Source organism: Semicossyphus pulcher, unplaced genomic scaffold, assembly GCF_022749685.1.
Source record: "Semicossyphus pulcher isolate SPU_LCO1_2020_fin unplaced genomic scaffold, fSemPul1.0.p SCAF_13, whole genome shotgun sequence".
NCBI lineage: Eukaryota > Metazoa > Chordata > Actinopteri > Labriformes > Labridae > Semicossyphus > Semicossyphus pulcher.
In genome coordinates this window covers 12,511,429-12,523,392 of record NW_027211637.1, presented here as the reverse complement: position 1 = coordinate 12,523,392, position 11,964 = coordinate 12,511,429, and the positions used below count along the sequence as shown (strand labels likewise).

The 11,964-nt window shown below is 41.7% G+C and overlaps 1 pseudogene; it reads right to left on the bottom strand.

The window, feature by feature from the left end:
- Positions 1 to 5,684: 5,684 nt before the first annotated feature.
- Positions 5,685 to 7,459, bottom strand: LOC138589243 (uncharacterized; annotated as a pseudogene).
- Positions 7,460 to 11,964: the final 4,505 nt, after the last annotated feature.

Below are 11,964 nucleotides of genomic sequence, written 5' to 3'. Positions count from 1 at the left end.
CACTTGGATAAAACTCTCCTTATGACTGTAGTGGCACCTGTGATCCAGTACCTCTCCCTTAGTTTGGACAACATGTGGTTACGGCCACCGTGTCCCACTTCCTGATGAATATGCCGAAGAATTAGGTCTGAGATGTGGAAATCCTTAGCCAGAATTATGGGATGTTTAGCCTCGGCAGGCATAGAAGACCTGCTCAGCCGACCACCAACTCTCAGGACATCACCATCAACCAAGGGGCAGAGTTTATAGATAGCAACAACCCTTCACACTTTTGCCTTTCTGCAACCTGGAGAGCTCCTCTGTAAACTGCTTCCTTTTGCAGAACTTGATGATTTCCAGTTCAGCTTTCTCCATCTCCTTTACTGATAGGCAACTTGGAACTGTCTCCTTCTTGAAGGCATCCATATCTTTCTTTAATGAACATTTCCTTTGTGTAACATCCAAGTTGGACTGTGCAAATGTCATGCTTAACTTTCTCCTCTTCAGGCAACATGACAAGAGCCAGCTCTTAAACCTCAAGACCCAAGCAACAGACTTTCTCAGATCAGTCCAAGAAGAGAAATAATGGAACATGCCAGTCACAGCATCTGTCTTTTCTCCGGCCTGTACAGCATTCACTGCAACAGCTTTCTTGACCTCAGGGTCATCTAATGAGAGTTGATGAACATCCCCAGGATTGACAGGCCACTCACTCTCCGGTTGAAGGAGAAAGTGTGGACCTGACACCCATGTCAAGTTCCTCAAAAATTCATCAACTATCAAACCTCTAGAGGCCAAATCAGCTGGGTTCCTTGCAGAATTGACATACCTCCACTGTGGGGGTTGTGAAGCCTTGAGGATTTCTGAAACACGGTTGGCAACGAAGACTCTAAACCTGGAAGTCTCATTCCTGATGTATTTAAGGACTGATTCACTGTCTGTCCAAAACACAGATTCTTGGAGATCCAAGTGTAGCTCTTTCCTCCACATAACATCAATGTGACTTGCCATGGTGGCAGCGACAAGCTCCATTCGGGGAATGGTGACAGACTTCAAAGGAGCTACTCTCGCCTTTCCCATAACAAAAGCACTATGGACTTGTGAGTGTGTATTACGTGACAACAGGTAAGTCACTACTCCGTAGCCATCCTCACTTGCGTCGCAGAAATGGTGCAACTGTGCCTTGGTTGGTTCTCCAAAGTCAAGGGGTTTCAGGCACCTCACAACACTTAAGTCCTCTAGGTGGCAGAGTTCCTGCAGCCAATTTATCCACTCCTTAGCAACTGATGCTGGAATTATGTCATCCCAGCTCAGCGCTCTCCTGCAAAGATCCCTTAGGATTTTCTTGGCAGACAACACAACCGGACTCAAGACTCCTAGAGGATCAAAGATTGAGCTTACTGTTGAGAGAATTCCTCTTCTTGTGAGTGGTCTGTCCTTGATCACAATTTTGAACTTAAAAGTATCGGACTGAAGGCATCATTTCACACCAAGTACTCTCTCCACTGGTAGCAAATCCTGGTCCAAGTTCAATCTTTTCAGATCCTTAGCTCTGTGACTTTCAGGTATTGCAGCCAGAACATCACGTCTACTGCTTATCCATTTTGTAAGCAGGAATCCTCCTTTAGCACAGATGGAGACAAGGCTGTGATAGAGAGAAACTGCTTCCTCCTCTGAGGCCACCGATACCAGACAATCATCAACATAGAAGTGATGTAAAACTGTATCAACATTTTTTTGGCTGAACTGTTCTTTATTATCTTCTGCGCATTGCCTGAGGGCAAAATTGGCGCAGCTGGGAGACGACATCGCCCCAAAGAGATGCACCAACATTCTGTAGTCAGTGGGATCTTGATTAAGATCCCTGTCGGGCCAACAGAGAAATTTCAACAAATCAGTGTCTTCAGGCGACACCCTCACCTGGTGAAACATTGATTCCACATCCGCCATTATCACCACTGATTCCTTCCTGAATCTTGTCAACACTCCAATCAGAGAGCTTGTCAAACCCGGTCCCTGTAAGAGCTGAGCATTAAGCGATGTCCCTTCGAAACTTGCTCCACAGTCAAAGACGACTCTGATCTTCTTTTTGGTAGGGTGATAAACACCATGGTGCGGGATGTACCAGAGCTTGCCATCACTACATTTGTCCCTATCAATAATTCAATCCCTGCATCAATTTCAGGCAAATTTACATGTTTTAAATGAGGCCATCCTTGAAGATCCCTTTGTTTTGGGATGTTTCCCCTGTGGACTGGCATACTCTCCTGTGTGTACATTTCAGGCAGATCACAGAAGTCATCATACTTTAAACCAGCCACCTCTAGTCCTGACACAATATGGCCGTAAGAGAATATTTTCCTTCCTTCCTGTGAGGCCAAGCTCATGCATCAGTCCTTCTGTACAGAACACTGCTGTACTTCCTTGGTCCAAGAAGGCATAGGTGGTAACAATCTTGCTGCCCTTCTTTGACTTTACTCGCACAGGAACTATAGGAAGTTTACAGTCCTGATCACTAGCCCCTGTAAGAACACTAGACACAAGTGTGCGGCCTACTGACACCTCTGATTTCCTCCCTGCTGGAACAGAGTCATTTGCCTTTTCTTTTTGAGTGATGTGAAGCACAATTGGATGTTTGAGACCACATTTTTCACAGGAAAGCCGTTTTCTGCAGTCTTTGCTGATGTGTCCAATACACAGACAGCCGAAACAGACCTATCTTCTCTTTGTGGGCTCCTTTTTCCAACTGGGGACACAAATCCAATGTGTGTCCTCCTCTACAGCACAGACATGTCCTCCTTGCCATTTGAACATGTTCCTTTCCTTTGATTACATTTGTTTTATTTTCCACAGGGGTTACAGTGGTTGCAAAGCTGGTTCCTTTGATTCCTTTGATTTAAGATTGTTTACACCTTTATTTATTGTCACTGAGGGTCCGTCGTGTATGTTTCCAAATACCGGGTCAGTTAAGATTTTAACTTGTCTGTCAATGAAATTAGTGATGTCAATGAATGTAGCTCTTTTCCCATGCCTCTCCTGCAGCTCACAGGCAACCGTCCTCCATTTGTCTTTGTATTTGTAAGGCAACTTCCTTATAATGGTGAGCATTTTGCAGGCATGTCTAGCTCATACAAATATTGCACCTCTTCCATGGCATTGGAACAGCCTCTGAGGAAAAGGCTGTTGTCTTGAAGAGCTTTTACATCTTCTGTTTTGACAGGAGGCCACGAAAGCGCTCTTTCCATATATGCAGCTGCAATTTTTTGGTCATTTCCAAACTGCTCCTGTAATAAAGCTTTAGCCTTAGCATATCCCCTCCTTGGATCAATGTGCTGGCAGCTTCTAACAAGTTCCTTTGGATGACCTTTAGTATACTGCTCCAAAAAGTAAAGTCAATCACGGTGGCTTTCAGTGTTTCTTTCAACGCCGTTCTCAAAAGCTTTAAAAATGTATGATATTTCAATGGATCACCATCAAAGGTTGGAATCTCTCTCTTTGGTAATGATGAGAGGCATTGCTGTTGTATCAAGAGTGATGTTCTTTCATTTTGCTTTCTCATTATGTTATTTGTCATTTTTTGATCCAAAATTTACATTCAAGACATCTCCATGTTGAACTTGTGTATTCTCTTGAGAGTTGTAATTTACCGACTGTTGATTGGGATTCCTGAAGTGACACAGGCGCAGAATGAATGAACTGAGGTGCACCATCCTCCTTAGGCCTTGTTCCTGAATCCAAGCGGCCATGTTTATTTTCCCTTTGTTTCTCTGAGACTTGTGGAATGAATGAGTTAGCATGAGCATTGAGAGCTTGTGGTTTTAGTTTTCCTTTTTCCAAATACGAATTCATCCCATCTGAATGCCTGGTTATGGATGTTTTTCCTCTTAGGATGCTCCGAGCTCGCAAAACATCTAATTTTGCTGTGTGTGCTGCAATATCCTGAGCCATGTGAAGCTGCTCCTTCCTTCTCCTTAGCCGTTCCTCCTCTGCGAGGGAAATTCTCCTCCTGAAGATAATTTGTGAAGAACAAGCAAACTCAATGTTATGAATCAAGTCTCTTTACTTACATTTTACATGCAGCATGGAGAGAAGTACAGTAGTTCTCTCCCTTGCTGTTACAGTGTTCAAGCTTATATACAACATCAACAACCCCCTACCCCATCCTCCAAAAGATGTTTGTGATTTAGATGCTTTGCTTCCCACATGTGACACACTGTCGCTTGGTTTTACATCATCTTGCATTTCATTTGTCACATTTATGGACATATTTTGCATTGGTAATTCAGGTTAATCTACAATGGGAAGTTCAGGTGCTCCTTCATTAGCTGCAGAAAAATCAGATTGACCAAGGGTGCCATTTTGCAATTCCTCAGATTCACTCAGCCAATGTTTAACATCCCCTTTAAATATGTTGCTGTATTCAACAATGCTGGCAAACCATTAATTTTGTTTATTTTGTTCATCCACTGGGAGAAAAGGAATCAACGTGTTATGTGACAATTCTGCATTTTCACACCATTTAATCAAACTTTTCAAATGAGGTCGTACATGTAAGGCATTTTCTTTTCCTTTCATCAGTGCTTTCATTTCTGGTATGAGCCCTTTAATTTCATTCACACTGATTTTTGTTCCTGTTGGAGTTTTTTAACTTTATTTGCCAAAGGCTTGGCTGTAAGTTCAGTGACTCTTTTTCCACACTCGCCACGCTGTATGATGATGTTTCTTCTTATGCCGTTTTTTTGTTGACAAAATGTAGCGACTGAAACGAACTTTAAAGTCGCTTAGAGGCTGAGGTTGAGCCTGGATGATCTGTGACGCGCTAACAAAAGATTCGCTGAGATCCAGAAGTACGTTTGAAAAAGATTTATTAATGAAAAGAATCAAGTCATTATGACGTGCACGAACTATACTTAAATAACAGCGATCAAAAGAAATGCGATCAACAAAAACGACAGTGACCCAACTCGCCCTCTTTCCCCCCCAAACAGGTGAAAAGGTGAATTTATTAACTATGATTATCACCGCCCATATCCATTGTGACAAACACAAATGAGTAAGAATACCAAAATATACCATCAAAACTGAATATAATAAAAATGTAATTATTTCAGAATTAACTCATTTATGGCTCCTACAGTTTGTTTGATTTTAGGATTAACTGTTGTTTAACCTTTTGGCAAATGTTAAAGAAAAGTGCAAAGAGAGCTTAGTTACACAATGACATGTTCCTGCTTTTATTCAAATTGAAGACAACACAATAATAATATATTACATTAAATATGCACACATTATTGTTACTGTGAAGCTTTGTCCTGCATTCTTCATATACTGGATAAATTATAAAAATTACACATTAATTTGAAGGTACTAAACCTGTTCTCTGTTATGTCAAGGTAATGTGATAGTAACATTTCTACAAGTATCTCTTCAATTTCTGCACTTCATCAATCAAATGTTAAACAAACATTTCCTCACTGTCTAAATTTGTGGAATCTGATACAAATCCAGAGAGAGACGTAGATAAAGAAAAATACAAACCATTTCTTATTAAAAACATGTTTTGTTCATTTTGTTGTCGACTTTTTGTCGAGCAGTTTTTATTTAAAGAAAAATAACATAATACTTTTATCAACAAGTACTGACACACTGCTGCAGTGTGTGCACGGTTATTAGGCAGATGATAAAGATGAGGGACCGTTTCTGTCTTACATGGTGAAAAGCAGATGACCACTGAAGGTGCTATGGTGATTCTCATCATCAAATATCCTTGAGTTAACCCACTGACGCAAAAACACAACATCTCCAACCTCTAGAAGCAGTGTGGCGCCATTAGCAGAGGTTCCATAGTGGGATGGCTGATACTCATACGCAATAAAAATGTGCTGTCCGTTCTTCATCAACACAGCACATGAAGCATGTGAAGCATGTTCCCTTGCACCTATGTAGAACTCAAAATTGTAGGCTCCTCTTACTGGTGCAATGAAAAAACCTGCGGGACATTTGTTGTGAGTCAATTCAAAGAATTGTCTTTTGCAACACCTGTCAACTAGGATGAACTTCACACAGCCCAAAAGTCTAATAGATTATTCTATTTATAAATTGAAGTACCTGTGTTTGGGTTGTAGGCATTTCCAATGTTTGTCACGACGTATCTGAAGACCAGAGTAGTGTGTGTGTGTTAAACGGTCCGACATTCCCTGCGCCTGAGGCCAACAGAGACGCTGAGAAAGCCACCTGTTTGCCTGAGAGGGAGAGCAATGTCATTGTTCTAAAGTAACTGTGGCTGCAGCAATTTGGCCAACATTTTCTGTATTTTTTAGCTATCCAACATTCAAGATGCATTTTTGTAATATGCACATTTCAAGAATGTATCGAATCAAACATTTAATTTATAGTTTACATTTGAGTTTTACCTTCTCCATCTCTCTTCAGAGCCTCCACCTGGTTTTCTGTGACATTTGTCCTGCCTTTCATGCTGATCAGCTCTGCTGTTTGTGCTGGAAAAAAAGTGTCATCAAAACATATTTGATGGATGTTTTATGGATACAAATAAGTTAGACAGGGTTTATTGTCCTTGTGTTATTTAGGTTTGTCGTACAATATTATGAGACACTGTCATTAGACATTATTTGAGCCCCAATGTTCTCCACAAAATACCTTGGAGTAGAAGCTTTAGCTTGTCCAGCTCAGTCTTCTGCTTGTCCAGCTCAGTCTTCTGTAAGTCCAGTTCTCTCAGCTTAGCGGCTTGTGCTATAAAAGAGAAATAAATGCCGTCATGTTAGTTTTTATTTTAACTACACGATCAACTACCTTGGAAATTGTTCCACCATAGCTGAGATACAGGAGATACTCTTTAATTTAACAAACAACACAAAACCCACTTAGATTGTTAAGTTACTCTTTAAGCCTTGTTAGCTGCATGACTCTAGGTGTAGCATGACTCCACTGTACCTTCATTCTCTCTCTGCACATGCCTCATCTCCACCCTCTGTTCAGCCAACGAGACGGTCAACTCTCTGAGCAAAGAAGGGAGGTCTTGTGCACATGTCAATAACATGTTAACCAGTCTATCAGATGTGTCTGATAACAGAAAAAACAGTCAACTGATAACAAAATCAAGCTTCTAAATGTGGTGGAGTGTGTTGACTCAAACTTCAGTGGTGTTTTTTTCTCATGCACATGTTGGGCACCATGCGCAGGTTGTTGCATGTCTCTTGCAAATATATGCATTGCATTTATGGCATGATATGCTTGTTTTGATATCTCTTGGTGCACACAGACTGCACCTCTTCCTCTTATCACCTCTCTTTCTTGTAGCAAGTGATCTTGCTTCTTGCTCCTGGATCTTTGGTAACAGACCAATGCGGCCGAGGCTGGCGTTCGGGGACGGTGTTGGCGTTGTTGAATGTGGGGTGCCAGCATGGCTTTCCCTAACTCCTCCAGAAATAGCCTCCTCTTGAAAGATTTCCCATGATTCCATCCTGGTCTGGATTATATTCTGTGTCATCTTCAGTTTCTGACACTTCCTCCTCAAATCCATCCTCACTGTCATTTTCCTGGCCTCTCCCCTCCTCATCAGTGTGGTGATCATCAAATATGAAATCAAGAACCTCACTTGTGGTATATCGACGACCAATGTTGCAATTTTCTGTGAGAACTGTCGACAGAGGTGTTGTTCCCGCGGCAGAGAGACTCTACTGGGCAAAGGTTCCCGCAGTGGTTGCCGGGGGACCCAGGGTGTGTGTGTGTGTGTGTGTGTGTGTGTGTGTGTGTGTGCGCATGTGCATGTGTGCTTGTATGTGTGTGTGTGTGTGTGTGTGTGTGTGTGTGTGTATGTGTGCACGCGTGTGTGGGTGTGTGTGTCCATCTGACAAATGAGGATGTACCTGAGCTCAGTTTTTACACTAACTGTTGTCTCCCCCATTCATTTCTAATGACCGGTCATTTTTGACCTGGAACATTAAGAGTGTACAAAAGTTGAATAAAACTCACAAAATTGTATGCAAATCAATACAATTTATTTTGTGTGTTCAAATCCTCTTTGTGGACAAAGTCATGGAATCTTAGGTCAATCTGAACAAATTAACCACAATTTTCAGAGATTAAACTTTGAAATTGGTCAAATTTAACCGGAACACAACACAAGGGTTAAATAGTGTCTTATGCTGATCAATCATTACCAGAAATGGCCTATTTAAAAGAGACACGTGCAGGAGATCCAGTTGATAACACTCATAATTAGAGTAGGTCATCTAGAAAACCACACTGATAACACAGCACACAAACATGAATGATGTGTTCGCACCTGTGTGTTGGAATGTAGCTCCAAACCCTTTAATAATCAGTTATCCAAAATGTAAAATACATTTTGTTATATTTGCCCAATTATGTGTATGTCCTATTGTGTGTGTCTGACTGAATGACTGTATATATAGATGGACAATGCGTCTCCATCTGCTCCCATTGTACGAAATTGATGCCAAAATAGCCCCTGTGATAGGCGCTGCCATCTTGCGATGGTGACGTCATATGGAGCCAGAGTGTGCGCAGTAGAGATCGGCGAGTGAAGCGGCCGTCGCCACTTCCGCTTACCCAAACATACACTTAACTTACCAAAAAAACAGCAATGATCCCGCACGACGGCGTGTTTAACAGCAGAATAGCTTCTCTGTGTCTGAGGTTAACGGGTCAGAGGTATGGAAACTGACTGTAGACTGTAGTGATTGTTTTAGTTATGTTTCCACTTGCGGATCGTCCTCCACTCTGCCCACTCGGAAATGATTGGCTACAGGAGCCACAGCAGGGGGCGCCCAAAATGTTTTGGCTTCACTTTTAGGGAGCTGTCATGTCGTCCATCTTTTTATACAGTCTATGGTCTGACTTTAGGAGTGGCTATTGCATTTTAATAACTACAATGTAGATTATGAGAAATTAAAATGAATGTTTCAAGTCACCTTTTAGCTGATAACAAACACAGGTTCAAAGACAATCCTGATAGGTGAAACTGTCATCCTCAATAAAATATAAGAGTGCAAACATTGAACAACATGGTGTAGAATACAAGTCGAGGAAGTCATAAACAAACATCATCACTACCTGTTCAAACTTTAATATCACTGTCATTTCTAGTGACCTCCTTCTGATTGTTTATTGGCTAATAGGAGCCCAGGGGTCCGTTTCAGAAAGCGGGTTTAGCGAAAACCCCGAATTTGTTAACCCTGAAATGAGGGAAACCTCGGGTTTGCCGTTTCAGAAAGAGAGGTAACTTCAACTCTGAGTTGTTTACTATGGTAACAGCGTCTGTGAACCTAACCTGGTCGGAAGCAGGTTTTCTTCAGGAAACTCTCCTCCCTCTAGGCTATAAACTCCTCATTCGACTTCCTCATTCATTCAGCCTGTATCAAGCGCGTGTTTGACCTGTGTAGTATCTGACCTGAGATGTGAGTTGCTTACAAGTGACTCTGGAATGTTGTTTTGCAGGAGTAGTAAAACAAATGGTATATGCCCTGTCTAAAATTATGTATATGGTACTATAAACATGCCAATGAGGAGAGGACCCCGTCTAATGCGTTGATGAGTTAGGAGTCTTTTGGGTTGAAAGAAAAGGGTCTTTGTCCTAATGTGAAACACATGGTAAGAGAAACATACACACACCCCGGACATATATAAGTGTATGTTGAACTGTGTTTCGTGGAGAAACTATTTGACGGAGGATGATCTCCCAGGTATTCATGAAGCCTGACTGATGCTGATTCTTTGTAATAAATCTATGCTTATATACAAACAAGTCGGTGTCAACGGAAGTTCTTTTCATCATCTGCACATCATCAATGTCTGAGAAACAACAAGAAAATTGGCGTCACGAACAGGATCCAGATGTAGGCTTCTCCAGCTGCTGATGGCCTCGGTGCACCTGTTCCCACAATATATAAACCAGTCAGGTGAGCATTTTCTCACTTACAGTGGGTACGGAAAGTATTCAGACCCCTTTAAATTTTTCACCCTTTGTTTCATTGCAGCCATTTGCTAAAATCGAAAAGTTCATTTTTTTTTCTCATTAATGTACACTCAGCAACCCATCTTGACAGAAAAAAACAGAAATGTAGAACTTTTGGCAAATTTATAAAAAAAAAAAAAACTGAAATATCACATGGTCATAAGTATTCAGACCCTTTGCTCAGTATTGAGTAGAAGCACCCTTTTGAGCTAGTACAGCCATGAGTCTTCTTGGGAATGATGCAACAAGTTTTTCACACCTGGATTTGGGGATCCTCTGCCATTCTTCCTTGCAGATCCTCTCCAGTTCTGTCAGGTTGGATGGTGAACGTTGGTGGACAGCCATTTTCAGGTCTCTCCAGAGATGCTCAATTGGTTTTAGGTCAGGGCTCTGGCTGGGCCAGTCAAGAATGGTCACAGACTTGTTCCGAAGCCACTCCTTTGTTATTTTAGCTGTGTGCTTCGGGTCATTGTCTTGTTGGAAGGTGAACCTTCGGCCCAGTCTAAGGTCCTGAGCACTCTGGAGGAGGTTTTCTTCCAGGATATCTCTGTACTTGGCCGCATTCATCTTTCCTTCAATTGCAACCAGTCGTCCTGTCCCTGCAGCTGAAAAACACCCCCATAGCATGATGCTGCCACCACCATGTTTCACTGTTGGGATTGTATTGGGCAGGTGATGAGCAGTGCCTGGTTTTCTCCACACATACCACTTAGAATTAACACCAAAAAGTTCAATCTTGGTCTCATCAGACCAGAGAATCTTATTTCTCATAGTCTGGGAGTCCTCCATGTGTTTTTCGGCAAACTCTATGCAGGCTTTCATATGTCTTGCACTGAGGAGAGGCTTCCGTCGGGCCACTCTGCCATAAAGCCCCGACTGGTGGAGGGCTGCAGTGATAGTTGACTTTGTGGAACTTTCTCCCATCTCCCTACTGCATCTCTGGAGCTCAGCCACAGTGATCTTTGGGTTCTTCTTTACCTCTCTTACCAAGGCTCTTCTCCCACGATTGCTCAGTTTGGCCGGACGGCCAGGTCTAGGAAGAGTTCTGGTCATCCCATACTTCTTCCATTTAAGGATTATGGAGGCCACTGTGCTCTTAGGAACCTTGAGTGCTGCAGAAATTCTTTTGTAACCTTGGCCAGATCTGTGCCTTGCCACAATTCTGTCTCTGAGCTCCTTGGGCAGTTCCTTCGACCTCATGATTCTCATTTGTTCTGACATGCACTGTGAGCTGTAAGGTCTTATATAGACAGGTGTGTGCCTTTCCTAATCAAGTCCAATCAGTTTAATTAAACACAGCTGGACTCCAATGAAGGAGTAGAACCATCTCAAGGAGGATCAGAAGAAATGGACAGCATGTGAGTTAAATATGAGTGTCACAGCAAAGGGTCTGAATACTTATGACCATGTGATATTTCAGTTTTTCTTTTTTAATAAATTTGCAAAAAGTTCTACATTTCTGTTTTTTTCTGTCAAGATGGGTTGCTGAGTGTACATTAATGCGGGAAAAAAAGAACTTTTTTGATTTTAGCAAATGGCTGCAATGAAACAAAGAGTGAAAAATTTAAAGGGGTCTGAATACTTTCCGTACCCACTGTATATTGGGGTGGTGGTTCGATGAGACTGTTGGGTTTTAGCTAGTTTGATGCACTGTAAAAAGAATCATTGATGCGGACATGCTATGATGCGCTGATGTTTGAAGTGATATTCTGTCTAAATTGGGGTCTATTGCGTTGTTTAAAATGCAAAATAGGGTAATGCATAGAATAAAAGCTGAAGTTAAAGAAATAAAAGTTGAAGTTAAAGAAATAAAAGTTGAAGTTAAAGAGTTGAAGTTAAAGAAGTTAAGGAATAGAAGAATCAGTGTCGAGATAAAGTGTAGAATAGCAGAACTAGAAACAGTAAGTGAGCTAAATAACCATGCAAGATTAATGAAGCCAGGGCTCACATCTTCTTAACGGTAAGACGTGTAAATTAGACACTGAGTG